The following is a 24,265-nucleotide window of genomic DNA, read 5'->3' as shown; positions in this document are numbered from 1 at the left end:
GGCGGGGAAAGGGGGGGCCGGAGAAGCGCTTCCCTTGCCTGGGCTCTCTATTCATCCCCCCGGGAATCCGCCCCGGACCCCGCCGCCATGTTTGATCGGGATGTGTGACACGGTTTTGGCCGAGGCCAGCCTGGGGGATTGCAGGGTGGGGCTGCCCAACAGCCCCTACCCCCGGGGAGGGAAGAGAGGCGCGTGACCCCAGCCGCTGAGGGGGATCTAGTGGGGGGTGTCCCCGCGCCGCCGCTGGGGGCCGGAAGGTGGGGGATACGAGAGCAGGGTGGGGAGGTGCGAGTTCCGGTGTCCTCGGGACTTACTCCTTCCCTCCCTCGCCCGCGCAGGTAGCCGCAACGGCCGAAGAGAAGGAGGAGGAGAAGGAGGAGGAGGAGGAGGAGGAGGAGGGGCGGGAGGAGAGTAAGAGAGGCGGAGCCGAATGAGAGGGGAGGAGAGAAGAGGTGGAGAGTGAGTGCCAGGGGTGGGGGGAGCCCGGGAATTCCCTCCTCCGAGAAGTAAGGAGTCTAGAGCTGGTGGCTGCTGCTGTCTACAGGCGCTCACGGAGGTGGAGGAGGCGGTGAGGGCGGTGGAGGGAGAGGGAGGTCCCGCTGCCCGCCCGGATCCCGCGGCTCTCGCCTACCACCGTTTTCCCTCCCCTCCACCTTCCAACCGAAGCTACTCCCACCGCAACCGACACTCATGTGAGCGGGCCGAAAGCAGGTAAGACCCGCCAGTCCCCCCCGCCTTCCCCCTCCTCGCTGCGCTCCCCAGGAGAGAAGTCGCCCGAGCCCCGAGAGTGCTAGGCCCCAACAGCTCTCGGAGGCCGCCTCCTTCCCCCTCTCCCTGGAAGCGCCCCCCCTTCTCGCTTCGGGCTTCGCGTCGGGAAGTTGGGGAGAAACTTATCTCTCCCGGTAGTACCCCTTCCCGGGTCTGGGCTTGGGGGGAGGGGCCGCTCTGCGCTCTGGCCGCTCCCCCGCCACTCTCCCCTCCCCCAGCGGGTGTGTCTCGCTTCCTTCCAGGTAGACCGGGTCCCCCTCCCTCCTCGGCGCCCGCCAGGTTGGGGCTGAGAACCTGGTCTCTGGCTGTTAATGCCCTCGGAGCGATGTAACCCTTCAGTCCTCCTGGGTGCCCGGTGCTGCCAACCTTGCTGGGAGGGGAGGGCATTTACGAGGCGCCCCTTCCCAACCTAGGTCTCCAAGCGAGGGCAGGCCAGCGAGGGAAGCCGCGCTCCTGCCTGACTTCGTGCGATCGGGGACCTGTCTGTTGGCTGATGCTTAGTGACAACTGCGCTGGGCTTGGGGCGAGCCTCTCCCTTTACTGGGGTTGATTGAAAACCGCAGCATGCAAAAGTTTTCCTTTGTTTTGGGCTGGGGGGTTGTCATTCAGGAAGCAGTTTTCACCGTGTTGTGGCCACTTCACTTACAGTTCGCAGTTATATTTTCATTTCCCAGGGGGAGTTGAAAACTTCGTATGTTTTGTTTTCTTTTCGTTCATTGTATCCAGGGTATGCTTTATAGAGTGGGGGGCGGGTGATGTTTTAAGACGATATTCAGAGATTGTGTGCTTCCTCCCCCCCATTCTCTTTTTAAAGTTTTGGCTCTTTTATGCTCTAATTGCTTTGGTTGTATGGTGATCGGAATATAGCGCACCTTGGTTCTTGGTTGAATGATCATTTGTGAATAATTAATGCAAAAATTAAAACCCCACTTGAACACTATTTTTGAATTAATGAATTCAGGATCTGAGAAGGTAGGTTTCTAACCGTAAATGTAATTCCAAGCCCTTTTGCTTTATGCATTGTTTTGGCTGAATGCCACGGTTTAGGTGGCATTCATGAGGACTGGAACTGGAACGGGTTTCTGTCTCACTTTATGCACAGCCCGGTTTAATGTTCGTTGAATGAATGTATAGTCATAGACACTTATAGGTGTTATGATAGTAATGATAGGTATTATGATAGCTGATATTTTTGTCAGGATTGAAATATATTACATTAATGCATCTCTGGATATTTACTGAAGTAGAACAATAATAAATATTTTAGTCTGGTTTCTTAAGCATTAGGAATGTTACCTAGATCATCTATAATATTCCTGTACTAAGATTCTCTTATTTATAAGTCAGATTGGTAAAGAAAGTTCAGACACCTGTCATGTTAAAAGATTCAAGAAAAAAAATGTTTTTGAAGTTTACTGGATTTTTGTTTTTGATCATTAGGAAAGGAATTTCTAATTTCTAAACCAATCAACAACCTGGAAAAAGGTTTTCTTTGCATTGATTCTATACCTGTAAAATTTTACCCCACTTTTCTTCCAGGGAAAAAGAGAAATTGGACCTATAACAAAAGTAGATCTTTGGCCACAATTACCATGATATTATAACACAGCTTTTATTTTGCAGTGTTTCTGCTGACTTCATAAACCACAAATTGACTCCTTTCTGCTCAAAAGTAGACAATTCCTGAAGTGAAATTACAGCTTTGGCTCTCTTTTTGGGATAGGTGGAATTTGTCTTATGGCTGAAATATATACTAGTGTAAGATTGAAAGGAGTTTATTAGTTATCTAGCAGAATGAACACTGTAATATCTGTAATATTGAAAGGATTTATGCTGAAATAATCTAAAACTAGTATGTTTTAATTGCAACATTAACACTTCACTTTTGGGGGAAATTTTTGATTAGTCTTTCAAAGTATGAGTAATTTTAAACAATAGTATTTCATTAATATATGTGATTTATTACATAATACAAAAAGTTAGTTTAGAACTCATACTGACATCTGTTTCAGTAATTTGTATACATGTTGGTACTCCTAGTGGTGAGGGGAGAAGTTGGTTGATACCTATGCAATAGAAGGATCATCTGCATATTTTTGTATCCACACACATGTGAAATATGCAATTAAAGTTGGAAAGCTTTGAAATCTAGTAGTTTTGTTTAAAATGGAATTCTTTCAAGGATACTCCAGGGACCTGAACCAGATTAACACAGGTGTTCTCTTGAAAGAAATAAGGAGGTCTTTTTCAATTCTAAAATCCTGTAATTCAATTTGAGCTGCTGGAATTAGCTATGATCACTTATTTAACCCTTTTCTACAGCTGTTCAGTTCATTGATAGTTATTTTAAAAAAAAACTCAACAACAATAACTAAAAGTTATGAAATAGTTGAAAAGAGAAAAAAATAAACTGATAAAGCTGAAAAAAATTAAATTCTTCCTTATAGATTTAAAACTATTCAGAGCACATAATTCAGCCTTTCCACCATCCCATTTTACAGAGAAGAAAACTGTACCAAAGTCAAATTGTTTTAATGAGGGGGAGGGGTCAAGATTAATCCTAGGATCCTCTGATTTCAAATCTAGTGCTCTTTTAAAAGGTCATGAAAGTAAAGGCAAATTCTCAAAATTTTGTCTTATGTACAAGTTCAAGTTACTTGTACTTTAATTTTCTATTAATAAATAATTTTCTATAAATAAATGTATATATGCCTCTTCACCATGTTTTTGAGAACAAAGATGGTGTTATATTGTCTGATTTTTGTATCTCTTCATTGTAGCCATAACAATATCATATACATAAGTATTTAATCAGTATTTGTTGAATGAAAAATATCTTAACCATAGTTTCTAATTAAACTTTCATTTTCACAGAATACTGTCTTTTTTTTTCAATTAAATTTTTCTTGATGTTTATACTATTGGAATTAAGGGATTTTCCTTTTTCCGTTTTTCTCTTTTAACAGCTTTTTTGCTTTTCAAAAAACAAGCATAACTATTATCTATTTTCCTTTAGTCCTAATTTTAAATGTTTGTGTATATATTAACATAGGTCTTATACTAATTTTTAAAATAGTGGGTTATGTCACAAAAGCAAACAACTGTAGAATGTGGCAACTCCAGAAAATTTGAGAGAAATTGCATTTGGCTATTGATATGTAAGTTGCTTCTAGGAAATTATCAAATTTTACTATATATGTGTGACATATGTAATTCTCAGCATAAAAGAATGGGAATATGTGAGAGCTGTATGAATGGTATGGTTGTCAAATTCTCATATCTTCCAAATGAAATAATTTCATGTGAATAAGGTTGCTGTTTGGGACTTATTTAATAACTTCTTATAATAGAAAATGTAAATAAATCTAAATCTATCACTCTTTTTATTATTATTATTATATCTTTTTATTTACAAGACATATATGCATGGGTAATTTTTTCAGCACTGACCTTGACAAAACCTTCTGTTCCAACTTTTCCCCTCTTTCCCCTCCCCTAGATGACAGGTAGACCAATACATGTTAAATATGGTAAAGTATATATTAAATTCAATATATGTATACATATTTATACAGTTATCTTGCTGTACAAGAAAAGTCGCATTTAGAAATAATTTAAAAATAACAGGAAAAGGAAAACAAAAATGCAAGCAAAACAGTAACAGGAGGACTGGAGATGCTATGTTGTGGTCCACACTCATTTCCCAGCGCTTTTGCTGAGTGTAGCTGGTTCTCTTCATTATTGAACAATTGGAATTATAAATCTAGTACTCTTAACTAAATTTATATTACTTCATTGATTTCACATCAATTCATACTTGAAAAATTCAATTTATTCATAATTTGGACATAATTCAATTCTTTAAAATAACCAAATTAATTTTTGTATATATACCTAGTATTTTCCCCCTCATATGTAATGTATTTTAATGTATGTAATGTATTTTAGCATGGAGAGACCATGTATATTTTATTTCATTTGTGTAGTGCACAGTACCATTTTCTTTGGAATGTTTAATAAATGTTGGTCTTTAGCATTATAGTTATCCTTCATTTATGTAGATTTGAAATTTTGAGTTAGCAGAATTTATAAATAGCTTCATAAGTAAATTGTGGTTGAGTTGTAGAATTCCATTGCCCTAAGTGCCAGTTGCCTCTATCCCTCCTAGATCCACTTGAATTTGAGGGGCTGTGCAAATGATCTTATGCTTCATAACCCTTACCTATTTCTTTTCTTCTTTGGAAGGTTTTTTGTTTTTTTTAATCTTTGACTTTGAGTTAATTTGTTTGTGTCATTTTTGCATTGTGTATCAAATTCGAAGCATGTATTATTTACCCCTTTTTCCATCAGCTGCTCTAGGATTGGAGGTCTTCAGTTCAGCTGCAGCTGCTGGGTGACTGTGACATTATCTACCTTCTGATATAGCTCAGAGGGAGAGTTAAGGAGAGAAGCTTTAAAAGAAGCAGAAAGGAAAAGGAAGTAACTAGTGTTGGAGCTAGTATTGTTTTAATTTTTGTATGCTAGAAAATTTTAGTTACAAAGTCAGTGCTGCTGCTTTAGGATATCAAATTTATTTTTTAGATTTTTTTTTAATAATGAATCTAACAAACAAGAACATTTCAGTATACAAAGAATAAAAAGTAAGATTGTATATGAAAACCAAACTTGTGTTAAGAAGTTACATTAAATTTGTAGTAATGGTATGAATCGATCTTGTTTTGTTCACTTCCCTTAGCATACAAGTCTTCGAAGGTTTCTCTGAATCCTTTTTTTTTTTTTCATAAAACAATATTCGATTACATTCATTTACCTTAATTTCTTCTTCCATTTCCTACTTGATGGGCATCCACTTTTGTTTCCAGGGCTTTGTAACATCAAAGGTATTGCTGAAATACAAAAGTATTTTTGTGCTTATGGACTTCTTTTTTCCCCCAAAAAACCTCTGGTTTTGACTTTTTGAGATATATACCTTGTAATGGTATCCTTGGGTCAAGGATTAGCCACAACTAAAGTTATTTTTTTGGATTAGTTACCAAATTGCTTTCCAGAATGATTGGAATTCAATAGTTCCATCAGCAGTGTATATCTCTTTCCACTGTGTCCTTCCACTAGACTTAGAGTTATTGCCCTTTTCTTTTGTTATTTTTGCCCAACATGGGTAAGAACTATAGGACCTCAAGGTCATTTTTAATTAGCATTTTCCTTATCAATGATTTAGAAAAATAATTAAACTTTTGGATTACAGGGTGAGATAGATGCCTGTAGGATGCATGTGAGGCACAAGTAAATTGAATGTTGAGGCCTAGGAGTAAAATGACTCATGGATCATTCCCAATACTCTTTTTCTCCTCTTCCCCTCACACCCTATTCAAACACCCTTATTCCTTTCTGGTTAAGATGTATGCTTCAACTTAGATTAACTATAATTTCTTTATTTTTCATCTCCCATTCTTGGGAACACACTCCCTTCTTACTGAAATGACTAGTTTTTAGGTTTCCTTTTTGTTAGTGAGGGTCTTTTTGGTGTTTTGTTTTGTTTGGCGAGGCAATTGGGGTTAAGTGACTTGCCCAGGGTCACATAGCTAGTAATTATTAAGTGTCTTGAGGCCAGGTCTTCTTCTTGAAGACTATGCAGAGTGCAGAGTTATTGGAGTACAGAAAAATAGTAGAATGTCTGTTTGTTTATTTTTAATATATAGATTGACACGCCTTCTTTTCAATCTCTTTCAGCACTTTAAAATATTGCAATTTTCACATGCTTAGTTAAGGAAATTTGTGGGTTATGCTCTTTAGTTTTAACATTTTAACATTTTTAATTTAACAATTTAACATTATTAATGCTGAAAAAATGCATACATGGCCTAAAAAGATAACTTCAGAGAAGCTGTGGAATAAGAATAATACTAATCATGAGGTTAAAAAAAAAATCTGGCAAGAAAACAGCCATAAAAGTTTAAAATATTTAAAAACTAAATTTTTCATCTTACCAATAAAAAGTTATATCTGTTCTCTTGAATTGGTCAGTAACTTAGGAAGGTATTTTAATTCTAGGTTCCATGTCTAACATAGACTGGCTGTGTGACCCTAAACCAGTCCTTTAAGCAGCCTCTCAGTGTTTTAATCATTTCTCTAAGACTATAAATTGGAAAGAAGGATATTTTCTGCATTGGTAGAGCAAGTTCCTTTTATAGAAGCTCCTGAGTGGTTCTCCCCTTCTCCCCCCAAAAAAATCTTTTTTTTTTTTTTTAATGTAAAAAGAACTTTCTAATCTATATGAAAATCTTCCAGGTGAATAGTTTGTGGCTTTTGAACTCCTTTGCTAAAAATATAAATATACATCTTCCACTTATAGTTTGCAACTACTGTAACAATACACAGGCCAAACTGAAACAAACCTTTGCAGGATTGATGGATAAAATTGGCATTCTTAAATTTGGAACTATAGATGTTGATTAAGTATTTTTGGAAACTTTTTGATAATCCTACAGAATGACTGAACACATTTTGTAAACTGACAAGAATTAAAAACAAGTATGAAACAAACTGAACTTAATCAGACTTTTGAATGCTGTATCATAAACCAAGATTTAAAAAAATCAAATATTTAATCAGAATTGATTTCACTAAAATATATATGCCTATTGGAATATATCAACAAAAATTAAGACAAACATTTGCCCTACTGTTAAAAAATATTTTAAAATGTTATTTTACTTTTAGTCCATTCTTTGTTAATTTTCTTTGTGTAAATTTCATGACTAATTGATAATAATAATTGTTAGTAATACAGTACAATTGATTGTATAGTAGTGTGTGTATATATATATATATTTATAAATAAATGAATATGTATCAGGTGTATGCTTGTAAATTTTTTTATTGTAGTGCTTGAATAAGTTTGGAGTCTGGTAACTTTAGAGAGCAAAAGTTCAGAGATCAGAATTCTAGTAGTCAGATAATTTTTCCCAACCTCATCCAAAAATTGGAATTCTCCAAGAAATAGTTCCATTGCCCATCCTGATATAAATTCCAGCTCTCCTGTATCCAAATGTTCAAACTCTGATCATAGCCTTTCCCTTCTCTTTACTCTCACACATTCCCAAGGAGAGGTAAAAAGACTTTTACTAATTTACTGTAAATAATGAAATGATGATAGTAGCAGTTTTTCTTGTTAAATTTTACATATTGTCAGAAGAGAAAAACTTGTATGCTAATATATAGTAAAGATAATTATCAGCTAGTAAAATGCAAGCTTCTTTAGAACAGTAATTTTGGAGTTTTTGCATTCTTGCTAGGCACTGAAAATATGCATTCTAAATTCTGTCTTTTAAGTGCTTAATAAATACTCTTCAGTTAAAACTGGGATTAGAGGAAATGGTCATCATGTCCTTATGGAATAATATGATTTGACCAACTCCAGACTCTGCCATTGGAAAACTGATACTTCTGAGATGATACTGCTATTAATATTTTAAGTGTAGCATCCCTCATTGTGTGAATGTACTAAGTCAATTTAATTATCAGTTCAACTTGTTTTTCTTCATAAAACTTTTTCCTACTGTGATTTTCTGTACATTGGTTAAGTCTCTCCAGAGAGAGTGACCACTTAAACTTGAAGCTAGAGCTAGTAGTGTTGAGAGGGGAGTGATATTGATTCTGTTAGACCTGAAAGGAAGAATAGTTACAGATGATAACGTCATACTTGTTGGTGTGGTACGTTGACATCAATATAGTACGTTGATATTGATGTGTCATAGGCATATTTTATGTATGCCTTTTATGATATGACTTTTTAGACTAAGCATGATATTTAAATTTTAGGGTAGACATGTTTTTATAGAGTATGTAGATCTGAAAAATTGTCTAGATTTGTATAGAATGAATTGGCAAAACATTTTGAGACTTGGGGGAGTTGTGAATCTAGGAACCATTTTATTGGTATATGGAAATCCAACCTTAAAAATTAGCGTGGTTCAAGTGAACAGAACCTTTACTTAGGACTCCTTTTGCTCCTTCTCTCCCCTTAATCTTTTTTGTCCTGGTAAAAAGTACAAAAGCAAAAGCATTGAAATATAAACTTTATTTGATAATATAAAAATTTGCTAGTACATTAATGATAATAAAAACCCATATCTTTTATGAAAAGAAATGTTTTTTAAGATGGGAGAAGAAAGTTTTTCTGATTTTCTTGTTGAAGTAGCATATAATTATTCACAGGATCTGTCTGGTGGGAAGATTAAAGGGGAGTTGAATGGAGTAGGTCAAAACAAAGTACTGGGAGAATGGATTGTTTGACAGAAACCTCATAAGATGCATTTTCTACTAATATACATAACAATTTGTTTTAAATGTCTTCTGTTTTTAAAGCTGCACTATGGGGACCAGTTTTTAGGGAAAAAAACAAAAAACCTCGTATTTCATCATAAGCATCAGTAATTTTTATTGGATAAGGATGCTTTACTATGAAAATAGATTCTTATAAATGTCCTATAGGAAGCTTATTGATTTCTGACTTTCTCAGGAAAGACATAGTATTTTTGAAGAGAAATCCAAATTTTAATATTTTTTTTCCCTTCATGATCATCTGTCATAAATAAAAATATTTAAAAACAGAAAGAGGCAATATTGATGTAAATAGAGGTGAGACTTGGGCTCAGCTTTGTGACTCCAGCTGGTCTCACTTTGTAAAATATTCACAGGTTCCTTCCATCTTTGAAATTCTATAGTTTTCTGTCATATTTTTTCCTGAATCACACTAATACGTGGTTAGGGAAGCTCTTCAGAAATTTCAGATTCTGTCTAAATTAGCCAGAAAATATATATGGTCCTATCAGATCTGAAAATTAAGTTTCAAATGAGTCAGAATTATAATTAAGAACTCGGATCCAGAAACTTGGCACTGAACTTTTTTAGGCTGGTCTTAAGTTTTGCCGGGGCTAGACTAAATTCTGTAGATTAAATAAATGTTTTGGTGAGTTAATAGTTTATATGGTATAATGGAAAGGTAACTTAATTTTTGGTGGAGCTGTGAATCAGTTTCAGCTTTTCTAGAAAGCAGTTTATAATTAGGCAAAGAAATTCCATTACTGTTATGAGCCAGAACTTGAAATAAGGTGTTAACTCAATGGAATTGATAGAAACAGTGCTTGTGTTTACACCTTTGAGAGTTCATACATTGGCTCACACATTGGAGTTCCCAAGTCAGGAGATATCTAAATTGACACTTCCCACAATCCCACTCTCTCAGAGGAGTAGTCAACCTTTGGGTTTGCACCTTTAAGAGATCATATATAAGAAGCTCTCAGTCTCAACGAGGGTCAGTTGAAGATATTGAGAGCTACAAGTCAGTGAAGATGCAGTTGAAGAGATTGAAAGCCAGAAGTCAGTCAGTTGAGGGGAATTGAGGAACCAAGAGTCAGAGTTGAGCTAGAGACAGAAACTGGCAGAGGCAAAAGACTAGCAACTAGAGCTCTATTTTGGAAGAGACAATAAAAGATTGGATTTTAACTCCTGGCTGCATTTGAGGTGATTATTACACGAAACCGAAACTAAGGCTGCCTCCAGAACCTCCCCAAGAAACCTGCTCCCAGAAAGAACGATCATATTTTAGAAAAGAAGAACACCTCACATTACCATGAATATATGGTAAGAATAAAATATGTTATGCACTTTATTCTCATATATCAAAACATTTTGTACTAGCGAAAGACTAGAAACAAATTCAGATGCACATGGGTTATGGAATTGCTAAACAAATTGTGATTCGTGAATATAATATGGAATACAATGCTATAAGAAATGATGAATTGTGATTAATATAGAGAAACATGAGAATTTATACAAACACAATTTGAAGTAAATGCTGAATGACTCCAAAAATGCAAATGAAAAGCACAAAATGATGCTTTGAATTTATAATTACAAAGTTTGGTCACAAGAGAGTTGAGGAAGTACCTAATCCATTTCTTTGAAAAGAAACAGAATGATGGGCATAGAATACTATATATATATATATTTTTTTTTAGTAAAGATGTATCTTTTATTGAACAATCTTGTACAGAACCACAATTTTAAAAATTTGGATGCAATTTCTCAGACAGATAACATTTCCAGGTAATTGTTATACATGTTTTGTCATTTGGTGTTGCATTTTTAGAGCGTATTGACAGGATTTAGAAATAACTTTTCTCAAAACCAGCAGTTTTTTCATTGTGAATCCTGAATGGTATCCCAGTTTTCTCCAAACACAGAACATTATCAACAAATATCTGTATTACATTTTGGTTATGGTACTTCTTTAGAAAAATAAGCCTGCTTCATCCAATACTATAACAATAGGTTTCCCTTCTCAAAAGACTATACAATATATATTTTAGTCAGGTTTTTTTTTTTTTTTTTTGGTAAGTAGTTTTGTTATGCTGAATTTTTACCTCCTTTTTAAAAAAAATCTATTAAATGGCTCTCTGAAAGGAAGTACAATGGAAAGTAAGAATAAAAAATATAGGTAAAAATTTTTTCAAAAGTTTGGAAAATTTAATAAATTTATTTATATTCAATTCTGAGGGATTATTATAAAATCTGTATATGTTTCTATGAACATTAAAACTATTTCCTTTTTTTCCCTCAGCAAAATGAGATCTGCTTTAGTATGTGGAAGCATTTCTACTCTACAGATTATTTTGGTGGGGGAGGAGCAGAGGACCTAAATATTTACAAATACTGCTAAATTAATATGCATTTCCAAACACTACTAAGATGTTCTAAAATCCTTTTACATAAGAATTGCCCACAGATATTAGAAAAACTTCATTTACTTCGTTTTAGGAAAATCATGGTGAAGAAAAAAATGTGTATAATACCCATTGGATTCAAAAGATATTTTTCTGAGAGAGCTTATCTCTTAAGGTCATAAATTGGAACTGGTTATGGAATTGTGAATATTTTTTTCCTGCTTGCTATGTACCTAATATTATGGTAGGTGCTGTAGGAGTTGTAGAGAGTATAAGAATCTGTGTATCCTATAGTACCCATAGGTGCTTGGAAAAATGCCCAGAAGAAGCAATCAAACTTCATGATTACAACTTGACAGGCAATAAAATACGAAATGAGATGCTAGAGCCAGATACCTATTTAATATTTCAAAAGATCTTTGATTTTGTCTTGGCTACTCTCTACTAATGCAAATCATGACTTTACTAAGCCTTATATAGTTTTCTAAGTTTTTGTAGACTTCAAAAATGACATCTGATAACTAGCCTTTTGACTCTTAAGTTTCTTAAAACTTGGCTAGCCTGGCATTTTTATAATAGGCACCACATACTCCATTGTCAGGCTTGTATTTGAAACCTTTTTCAATAGTATCAAAGCATGTTTCATTGACATAGTCTTTGTGAACTCAGATCATCTCTATACTATATTATGAGGAGGTATCATCAGAGCAGGACTATAGAGTATAAAACAAAATGACCAGTTGTAGAATCTGAGAGTTGAAAGGGATCTTCAAGGAATTCTAGTTTATCTCTTACAAGAAAGAAATCTCCACTGTGAGATGTTTGACAAGTGATCATTCCTACTCTCTTGGAATCTCCAGGAAGAAGGGGAAACTCATTACCTCCTTAGATATTCCATTCCATTTTTGACAGGCCTAATTATGAATTTTTTTTTAACCATAAAGCCTAAATTTAATGCTTTGCAACTCTCATTCATTGCTGCTTGTTCTACCCTTTGGAGTCTGATCTGTCTTCTCTGCTGACAGCCCCTCAAATCCTTGAAGATAGATAACATGTTTTGCCTGAATCTTCTGATCTTACTACTATCCTTTGTTCTTCCAATCAATTTTCACATCATGAATTCAAGACTCTTGACCTTTATGTTTTTCTTTGGACGTTCAAAAAATTTTGCCCAATATACCTTGGGTCTTTTAATTATATGTAGAATATTCAATATCTATTATAGATAGCAGCTTTTGTAAAATTAATAAAGCCCTATAAAACATAAAAATAAAGTAGAGTGAATTCTTAAGAGAGCTTCAACCTGAACCTTTGCAACTTTTCCAGTTTTTTAACACCTTACGTCCCCCTGCTTACTTTGTCATCTAGTGACACCAGCTTCCTTGCTGTTCACCACAAAGTATTCTTGTCATTTTCTGACTGAGCATTTTCATTGGTTGTCCTCCATGCCTCCATGTTGTTCTTTTTCTTTACCTCATAGCTTCCTTCAAGGGCCAAAATTCACACTTTTCTAGAAGCCTTACTCAATCCTCTTTAATTCTAGTGCCTTCCTCCTATTGATTATCTCCAATTATCTTGTATATGTCTTGTCTGTGTAGAGGAGTTTGCGTGTTGTCTCAGCTGTAAGCTCTTTGAGAACAGGCTCTCTTCAACATCTGCTGCTTGGTAAATATTTATTGAATGACAAATATTTCCTGACAAATGTCAGAATTTTTACATGAATTTACAGAAATTGAATTTTCCAGATAAGATGTTCAACATTTTTAAGCAAAGTACTTTGGATATAATGTCCTTATTCTTTTATTTATTTAAGCTTTTTATTTTCAAAATATATGCATGGATGATTTTCAACATTCACCCTTGCAAAATCATGTGTCCCAAATTTTTTCCTTTCCTTCTCCCAACCCTGTCCCTTAGATGGCAAGTAATTCAATATATGATAAACATATACCATTCTTCAATACATATTTCCACAATTATTGTGCTGCACAAGAAATATCAGATTAAAAAGCAAAAACAGAATTAGAAAGTAAACAAAATATTATGTTATGATCTACACTCAGTACCCACAATCCTCTCTCTGGGTACAGATGGCTCTCTTTATCATAAGATAATTGGAACTGATCTGAATCATTGTTGAAAAGAGCCACATCTATCAGAATTTAGCATCAGTTCATGTAAGTCTCCCCAGGCTTCTGTAAAATCATCCTGCTGATCGTTTCTTATAGAACAATAATATTCCATAACATTCATATATAATAGCTTATTCAACCATTCCCCAACTGGTGGGCATCCACTCAAATTTTCAGTTTCTTGCCACTATAAAAAGGGCTGCCACAAACATTTTTTGCACATGTGGGTCCTTTTCTATGATCTCTTTGGGATATAGATTCTTCTCTTAGTCACCCAAGCTTCCTTCAAGATTTTACTGAGATCCCAACTGGAGGTGGGGGAGAGAGAGCATGCTGGAATGAGGAAAGGAAAGGTTAGGCAGTCCTTGTTCCCATATTTCCCTGTTCCCTCATTCCCTCAAGCTATTAATACCTTCCCTTTTCAGTTGTCTTTTATTTATTCTTACATAATTCATACCTACATAGTTTACATGTTGTTTTTCATTAGAAAATAAACTTCTTGAGAGCCAGTACTTTTGTCTTTTTTATCCCCAGTGCTTAAATTCTATGTTTGGCTTTATTAAATTATTATTGACTTTTGACTTAAGTACTTTGTAAGCTTTAATTGTTTAAAACTGAGTTATCAAACATAATCTGCAACATATAATTGGGAAATATTTTACAAGTAAAAGTACAGGGAAGCAATGTTAATATGTGATTTTCTAAGTCAATATTCAGCCTATAAGGATCCTTATGTACTATTTAGTGGCCTGGTTTCTATTTGAGTTTTGACATCACTATTTTCATTATTTTTATCAGGAAGTGAATTTTTTTTGTTGGGTGAAGTATTTTAATTTGCCTAGTAAGTAAAGTTTGAATAATTCAAGAATTTCTTGAATTCATCTAGGTACTTCCTATGCACAAAACATATTTTAGGTATGTGCTGAATAAGTTAGGAAGTTTAAGTTCAATTCAATAAACACTTTAAATTTTTATATTTTACTAAAAAAAACAATTTAAAAAAAAGGAAAGCAAAACAAAAGAGAACATTGTCATGTGCCCAGCAGCCCATTAGGGAGGATTCAAAATATATAACAAGAAATTACTGGTTCAAGAAAGGATATATAACATCAGAAGAAATTATTTTTATGAGTCTCCATCTTTTCTTTACTTCCTATAGGTTGTTATGTTCTCTGCTATGCATTTTTTTTTTACTTTCTTCTTTTTTCCCCTTTATCATCCTCCTCCTACTTTTCCCAAGCAGGCTGTAGTTAAGTAAGAATATATTTATATATACATAAATAAATACATATACACACATATCTTTCCTATTCTTGCTAACTCTGCTTTAATTCTGCTCCTTAACTTGCCTTGGTAGTCCTTAACTTCCTCCCACCCATGGATCCCTCTGTCTTCCCCCTCCATCTACTCCTCCTTTCTTATTTCTTTTCTGTTGTTTGTTTCTTTACTTTTTTTTTTTTTTTTTTTTGGTCTGAGGCAATTGGGGTTAAGTGACTTGTCCAGGGTCACACAACTAGGAAGTGTTAAGTGTCTGAGGTCAGAATTGAACTCAGGTCCTCCAAACTTCAGGGGTAGTGCTCTATCCTCTGTGCCACCTAGCTCCCTCCACTCCCCCCTTATTTCTTAATAGATTTTGGAGGGTACTATACCCTTGGTGATATATATGTAGTGTTGCCTATTAACTCATTCCTGATAATAAGTTTTCAGAACTATGGGCCCCCCTCTTTGCTCTAATGCCTGTGTCTATTTTTCCTCTGCATGTTATTTGTATAACATTATTATTTTTATCTTTATTCTGCCCCAATCTTTTTATTGAGTTACCCAATTGCTGATGTCAATTTTAAGCCTATAGTATACATTGTCATGTAAGAAACATATAAACAATTTAAAATTCCATATTAAATTCTTTGAAAATGATCTTTGATATTGGCTCTTAAATATTAAATTTTCTATTGAATTTAGGTTTGATTGAAAGTTCTAAAATTATGTAAGTTCATTGAATGTCCTTTTTTTTTAGTTCAATATTATAGATAATTTTGCTAGACATGATATTTTTGTCTGCAGACCTAGTTTGTTTGATTGACAATATATATGATTCTGGTTCTGTGTTTTTTTTATTGTGGCTGCTGTGATAAGTCCTGTACAATTCTAATTGTAGCTTCAACCAGCATATTTGAATTTTTTTTCTTGTTTCTTGCGAATTTTCTCTTTGATCTGGGAGTTTGTAAATAATACTCCTATGTGTTTTACACAAAGGATCTCTTTGATGTGTTTATTTGTTTTCTACTTTCCTCACATGTTCTATCAATCCAGGACATTTTTCTTGGATTATTTCTTGCATTATTGTATCAAGGTGTTCTTTAAGGTAGTCCAATTATTCTTATATTGTCTCTCCAGATCTGTTGTTTTTCTAGATGTTCCACATAGGACAGCTAGATGGCACAGTAATGGATCCCAGTTCAAATGCAGCCTCATTAAACACTTCCTAGCTATATGACCTTGGGCAAGTCACTTAACATAAAAAATAAAGATGTTTCACATTCCTCATTCTTTGTATTCTGTTTTGTTATTTCTTTGCCTTTTACAGCTTCACTGGCTTCCCTTTTTATGATTCTAATTTTCAGATTCCAAGATTCTGTATCTCCTTTTCTAGTTGGTTAATTTTTTCATCATCTTGTTTTTCTTGTATGGTTTTTAGTTTAGTTTTAGATTTTCCTCAATGTCTCTTATTTTGTTTTAATTTTTTTTTTTTTTGAGTTCTTCTATAAATTCTCTCTGAGTAAGGAGCCATTTAACATTATTCCTTGGGGTGGAATTCTTTTTCCCTCAGTAAGTTTCTTATCGTGTGTGTGTTTTTATGGAGCTAGCCTGGAGGTTTTTGCACTTTACAGTATCTCTGGCCTAGGATCTTTGGCTCTTTTTGGGTTGTACCAGACCCATTTTGCCCCAAGTCTAATTGATTTTTCACCAGTCTATGTTTGCCCTGAGGCACAAATTTGTTTTATTTGTGGGGGAAATCTGGAAAACTTGAAATTTACTCCACATCTTCCCCAAATCCTCTCCCTCAATAAATACTTTTAAACCATTTTACTGTGTGTAAGATACTGTGCCAAGCCCTAGTAATACAAAAAAAAACCCAAAAAGACAATTTCTGCCTTTTAGGAGCTTAACTGGTGAAGACCAACACACAAAGGGAAGCTAGGGGGGCTGCTGGAGATTCAGGAACACTATATAGGATCCCCTCACAGAGGCATTTTATTAGTGAAGCTGAAACCAATCAGAGCTTCCAATGGAAAGTAAAGCCAGCTAGAATCCAAATCCTCCCCTCTAAAGGAAATTATAAGAAACATTTGTTAACAGTTACTCTATGAAAGGTGGAGTGCTTTGTATAGATTATTTAAAGACACACAACAGAGAATACTTGTCCTTAGGGAGCTTACATTTTATGGGTGGGGTGACACATAGAGCATGTCTACTGATAAATTTAATCTGAGCTGTAATATGAGGAGTTAGTTGACAGCTGGGAATACTTCATGGAAGAAATGAAATTTAAACTGAACTTATACTAAGAAGATGTATTTGATAGGTCCATTTGAGGAAGGATCACATTCCACACCTAAGGAATTCACCATAAGAAGAGATAAAATTTTGAGTTTAGGGAATCAACTAATAGTGTAGTTTCATTGGAAGATATTTTGGTGTGCACTTTCTTTAGGATGAATTCAAGGTAGGATTTTAATTGTGTTCTCTGGGGGAAATAAGTAAATTCTACAAATTATAAACTCTTTCAGAACCAGGTAACTTTTCTGATTTACTTTTGTTTAGCTACTATTCTTAACAGAGAGCTTTTCTGGCAATAGACATTTAATAGTTGTTTGTTAATTTGAATTATTGATTGAAATAGTAATTCTAGGTTTAGAGTTGAAAGGAACTGAAGAGTTCCATCTAATTTAAGCCCCTTGTTTTGAGAAATGAGGTTGAGGCTCAGTGAGGTGAAGCAAATTGCCCAGTGTTCTACAGGTAAGGTAGTACAGGTAAGGTAGCAATTAGTCTGAGTCAGACTCCAATGCAATGGTTTTTTTTCACTGAACCATTTTGTTGCCATCAATTTATGTTTGGATTTGTATGTCATAGACTTTTCTTTCTATATATTTTGCCAACAGCATAAAGCTATTACTGAGTTCATTGACTTTTTATAAGCCTAAGACTTTAGCTTTCCTTTTACAGAGATTTACAATTTTTATATATATATATTTTTCAGTCAGAGTAATTTCAAGTAATTCACCCTCCTGGTGGCAGAATTGATTTTGGAGGACAACTATGCACACAATTTTCCAGCCTGCCTGGTTCAATGGCAGATTTTTGATTGCTTGTTGTAATTTTCCCTTTCTTCTCCTTTTCTTCCCTTTCTTTTTTCCTCTCTTTCCCTTTTCTTCAATTCTCCCTTCTCTCGTCTCTCTCTTCTCTCTTTCTCTCTCTCTCTCTCTCTCTCTCTCTCTCTCTCTCTCTCTCTCTCTCTCTCTCTCTCTCTCTCTCTTTTCCCACTCCTCTCTTCACTAAAAGGAAGGAAGGAAATAAATATTTATGTGGTGCCTATTCTGTTAGAGATACTCACTCAGTCTTTACTGATATTGCCTCATTTGATAGTTGAAGTATCTGGGTGAGATCCAGAATGTTGCTGTAATTATGGTTAGAATGCCAAATGTTTGGTAATAAATTATTTTGTCTGAGACACTATTATAATAAATAATAATTTATATATATTTTTATTATATATATAGCCTACTGGTTGATCTCCCTGCCACGTCTCTCTCTGTTCCAGCCCATCTTCAACTCCGCTTTCAAATTGAACTTCCTAAAGCACAAAACTGAACGTATTCTCTTGCCCTATTCAATCCACTTCTTTGATTCCCTATTACTTTTCAGGATGAAATATAAAATCTTTTGGCATTCAAAATCTTTCTTAAATTACCTGTCCTTATTCCTCCCTTCATTTCATTAACATTGGCTGCTTTGCTGTTCCTGGAACAAAGAACACTCCCATCTCAAGACATGGTCACCTCACTTCTATATTCTTTAGGATTCTGGGTCTTTCCATTTACCTTGAAGCTGAACTTTATTTTCTGTGTTGTTATCCCCAATTGGACTGTGAGCTTTTTGTAAGCAGGAGAGTATCTTGTTTTTTCTCTTTATGCCTTAAGTAATTAGCAGTATTTGGCAGTAGTAAATGCTTTTAAAATATTTTTTCACTTATTCATTCAATTCCCAAGATAAATAATTACAGAAAGCAAACTACATTAAAATTCTGACAATAGATCAGTGTGTTTGAAAAAAATATATTTAAACATTTTAGCTGTATTTTTTTTTTTTTTTGATATTTTGATATTTTTTGTTCTGAGGCAATTGGGAATAAGTGACTTGCCCCAGTCACAAGTATCTGAGGCTTTGAACTCAGATCTTTCTGACTGCAGATCTGGTGGCATTGAGCCACTTAGCTGCTGAGAAGAATGTTGATTGTGTCTGGTTGTAATTTTTTCAGTTCATTTAAATAGCAATTCTTATGTTATTATTTTAGATAGTTTTTTAAAAAGAGAATCAACTTTTTTGTTGCCATCTTATTAATATCAAAGGATACATTAAAAATAAGTTCGTGTTTTCTAGAAGTGAAGGATAAACAGTCAAATTTCTGTGTCTCGAGGAGGAACTAATACATTCAAAATAACAAAATAATAATGAATGGTTTATTCTTTAGCTTTATTTTTAGTGAAAATTGTTTTTCATTTGCAAATAATTTCATGTGGACATGAAAACAAATAAGATGGAAGAATCAATTATCACCCTTTGTTTAGTGAACTACTTATCTACAGTTATAAAAAGTATAGCTATTAAGAAGCTTTTCCAGAGAAAGCTAAAATTCTTGTTTCTTAAAGAAAATCTTTGCCAAATTTTGAAATAAACTTAATTGATAACTACAAAAAATCTAGAATATAAAAACCATTATATAATGATGACATCTTTAAAATTTTTATGTCTCCAAAATGAAGTTATTTTGAAATTACAATTGCCAAAAAAAAAGACTTGTGTCATCTACAGGTTGTTATTATTAAGCATGTACAATATTTATCAAATTAAGTGCAACTTTAGTCTAATCATATAGGTCTTTATAAAAAGTATTGGAAAATATAGCAAGCAGAGCAAGGTTAATTTTGGTTAACATATTTTAAAATAAGTATTGATAAATGTAATTTTTTTTCTGCAAAAAGTTAAGAGATTTTATTTCTTATTGAGCTTAGAAGTATGCAGTTTCATAAATTGTGGGTTTTTTAATTAAAAATGTTAAGTTCTTTTACACATTACTAAAGAAACATTGTTTACTTCCCCCCCCCCTTTCTACCATGCAATTAGTATTTTTCTAGACTTTTCTTTGAAGAGAAAAAAAAGTCGAATTATAGACCTTCTTTTATATTAGCACCCATCTATGCAATTGTACTGAATGTGACTAAAGCTAGAAAAATTTTGTTTAAAATATTCATTTTTTTTAGTACATTTTATTTTTTTTGTTTTTTCTTTATGAAAATGGGAGGATGAAAATAAGATTATCTTTAAGGTGCTTCAGCTTATTAAGAAAAAAAAAAAACTTACTTGTAGTGTGATGGATAAAACACTGACCTTGAAATCAAAAGACCTCAATTAGAGTTTGGATTCTGCCACTTACTGTGTATGTAGATGCTTGCATCATGGTGGTTACAGTGTCCTAAGAGAGGGTGTATATGAGAAATTTTAAGAATGTAAATGACAGACCACGGCAACAGATCAGATATGAGAGTGTGAGAGAGTAGTTTATGATGATAAGTTTTGATACTGAGTAGCCTGTCAATAACCGGAAAGTTAAGAAGAGGGGAAGATTTGATATAAACAAAACCAGAAACTTAGCTATTCGTCATATAGCTTTTGGGAAAATATTGGCTAATTTCTGCCAGACTACTGTTCATTCAGTTTTCTCAGCAGTTCTGGAGTCTATAGCTTTATGAAACACTTTATCACTGTTGTATTGTGTTGTGTACCTGATTTGTTCCATTGAACTACTTTCCCCCTTCTTTGGACCAATACAAGTCATTTTGGGGATTACTATTCTGTTGTTTGAGGTATGATACTTATAGATCAAATCCCCTTCCTTTATACTTTTCTTCCATTATTACTCTTGAGAATCTTTTATTTATTCTATTTTATTAGTACTTTTTCTAGGTCTGTAATTTATTCTTTAGGGAATTTGATTACTAAATAAGTGAATCAATTTAGGTAATTATGACATTTTTATTATGTTGGCTTAACCATTATATTTATATATATCAATTATATATACCCATGAACAATTCATATTTCTCCAGTATATTGTTGAATCTACTAAGAATTCATATAATCTGCTAAAATTCATATAATCCTTGGAAGAATCTTGAGTTTTTGTTTTAGATTCTTTTTTATGAGGAAGATAGAGGAAAGAATGAGGGGAGGAATCAAGAAAAGGTTAAATTGACTCTCTATAATGTTTTACTGATCCTATCTACAGTCAGTGGATTTTGTCCAGTAACTGCTTAAGTTATGGTTCCTTGTCTTGCAACTCAATTCAGAAATTCAGATCACCTGTAAAGTTGATTTTAGAAACTCAGTTCTTCTAATAACTTTTCTATTCTTGCTTCAGGGAACTTTGCTATCTTTGGGGAATGCAGTTGGACACCAGGGAATCTGGTCTTTACATCAAACAATCCTTCAAGGTTGTCTGATTTGCCATCCACAGAAATCTAGCCCACTATCTCTTAACTTTCCAAGTGGACTCAAAAAGTGAACTTTTCTTAGTCACAGAAAGAAAGTGTTCGTTGCTAATCCCTCATTCCCAACTTCTAACCTATCATTTTGTTTGTTCTTCTTGTCTCACCCCACGTCTTTAACGCCATGATGTCACCAGTTCTTTAACGAGTTGTATTATTTCCTCATCTACAGTGTTTCATTATTTATTCAATTTTTTTCTTTCTTTTTTTTTTTATTACAGCTTTTTATTGACAAAACACATACATAGGTAATTTTTCAACATTGACCCTTGCAAAAACTTCTGTTCCAACTTTTCCCCTCTTTCCCTTCACTCCCTCCCCTAGATGTCGGGTAGTCCCATACATGTTAAAATATATGTTAAATACAATACATGCATACATATTTATAAGTTGTCTTGTTACACAAGAAAAATCTGATTTAAAAAATAACCTGAGAAGAAAAACAAAAATGCAAGAAAACAATAACAGAAAGAATGTAAATGCTATGTTGTGGTCCACACTCATTTCCCAGTGCTCTTTCGCTGGGTGTAGTTGGTTCTGTTCATTAATGATCAATTGGAACTGATTTGGATTCTCGTTGTTGAAGAGGGCCACATCCATCAGAAATGATCCTCATATAGTATTGTTGAAGTATATAATGATCTTCTGTTTCTGCTCATTTCACTTACCATCAGTTCATGTAAGTCTCTCCAGGCCTCTCTGTATTCATCCTTTGGTCATTTCTCACAGAACAATAATATTCCATAACATTCATATACCACAATTTACTTAGCCATTCTCCAATTGATGGGCATCCATTCAATTTCCAATTTCTAGCCACTACAAAAAGGGCTGCCACAAACATTTTTGCACATACAGTACCCTTTCCCTTCTTTAATATCTTTTTGGGATATAAGCCCAGTAGTAACACTGCTGAATCAAAGGGTATGCAAAGTTTGACAATTTTTTGAGTATGGTTCCAAATTGCTCTCCAGAATGGAGACTCCACCAACAATGCATCAGTGTCCCAGTTTCCCCACATCCTCTCCAACATTTCCTCTTTATTTTTTCCTGTCATCTTAGCCAATCTGAGAGGTATGTAGTGGTATCTCAGAGTTGTCTTAATTTGCATTTCTCTGATCATATTTATTCAAATCTTATAAAAAGGAACTGAATCTCTGCTTCAGGATTTTTGGCTAAACTGAGACAGCCATTGATCTATTCTGTTGGCAAGTAGCATTCCTGTTTTTAAAAATATATATATTGGTCAGAGAAAATCAGCCCAAGCTTACTTTTTTATTGAATTTCACTTGCAACATTACAAAATAATATAGAAATAAAATCTGTAAAAAGTTTATCTGAAAAAATAGCCATTTTAATAGACTACAAACACAATATCACATAGCAGTATGCATATGAATTTAAACTGCCTTCAGAGTTTTGAGGAAGAAGAATATATGGGTCCAACTATATATCTATATACTTGTCAATTTAGTATAATAAAATGATTATTAGGCAGTTCCTATGTAATAATGGCACTATTGTAGGTGCTAGGTTCAAAAACAAAAATCACTGCCCTCAAGAAACTGGAGAATGCCTCTATGGTCAAAGATTCTAAATTGAACTTAATTCCATATAAGGTATTACTTGGTAATAAAATAAACAGTTTCCATGGATTTAATTACATCTTTATGCTAATGATTCTCAAATCCAACATTCCCCCTTAACTTCTTTCTGCTGATCTCTAGTCTCACATTTCTAAGTGCCTTTCAGACTTCCCTAACTGGATATTCAGGAGACATCTTAAACTCATTATTTACAAAACTGAACTAAAATCTCCCCCTCTTATTCCTTCCTGTGTAGGGAAGGGTGCAACATTATCCTTAGTTCCTTAAGTCTGAATTTAGGTATCAACTTCAACTCCTCATTCTCTCACTCCTCCCTATTGCTCCTCCCCTCTCCCATTCAATCTGCTACCACGGTCTCTTGATTTAATCTTTATAACATTTCACTCCTGTGCTCCCTTCTCTCTTCTGATACTGCAAATCACCCTGGTACAGGCTTCTTCTGGACTATTGCAACATCCTCCTTGTGGGTCGACCTGCTTCAAGTCTTTACCTATTCCAATTCATCCTCCATTCTGTTACCAAAGTTTCCCTAAAACGAAAGTCCAGCCATGTCAGCCTCCCATTCTAAACTCTTGTGACTTCCCATATCTTTCAAAATCAAATACAAAGATGGGTAATTGTTTTTGACATTCAGAGCTCTTCATAACCTAGTCTCCTCCTTTCTAGTCTTCCCTTCTTGCAGTGACTCACCTGTTTGTTCCATAAATAAGACACTGCTTTTGGCACTGTACTTTTTCTATATTTATATCCCCCATGCTCTCTTATCCCTGCCTCATAAAGTGACCTACCCAAGGTCACACAGCTAGTAAGTGTTAAGTGTCTGATGTCAAATTTGAACTCACATCCTCCTGACTTCTGTTCCAGTGATCTATCCACTGTGCCATCTAGCTGTCCCTTCATGGCTTTCTTTAAATCCCATCTAAAATCCCATCTTCTACCGAAGCCTTTTCCAGCCTACCTTAATTTTAGTATTATCCTGTATATAGCTTGCTTATACATATTCATTTGCTTATCATCCTCATTACACCATAAGCTCCTTAAGGACATTTGTATTTCCAGTGCTTAGCATAATGCTTTGTACATAGTAGATACTTAATAATATTTTTAAAATTTTATCTGTTTATTCTAAACTTAAGAAATAAACATTTCCATAACATACTAGAATAGGGAAGAAAAAAAAAGGTGATTGCACATGAAACTGC

General features: G+C 34.5%; 1 protein-coding gene across 1 annotated transcript in view; it reads left to right on the top strand.

The window, feature by feature from the left end:
• Window positions 1–420: 420 nt before the first annotated feature.
• Window positions 421–24,265, top strand: part of YES1 (YES proto-oncogene 1, Src family tyrosine kinase) — a 79,296-nt gene continuing 55,451 nt past the window's right edge. Inside the window, exon 1 of the mRNA XM_051970374.1 lies at window positions 421–711. The gene's annotated coding sequence lies outside the window, so the exon portion shown is untranslated. The remainder of the gene's footprint in view (window positions 712–24,265) is intronic.

This window comes from Antechinus flavipes, chromosome 1, assembly GCF_016432865.1.
Source record: "Antechinus flavipes isolate AdamAnt ecotype Samford, QLD, Australia chromosome 1, AdamAnt_v2, whole genome shotgun sequence".
Lineage (NCBI taxonomy): Eukaryota > Metazoa > Chordata > Mammalia > Dasyuromorphia > Dasyuridae > Antechinus > Antechinus flavipes.
This window is presented reverse-complemented; position numbering and strand designations above follow the sequence as displayed.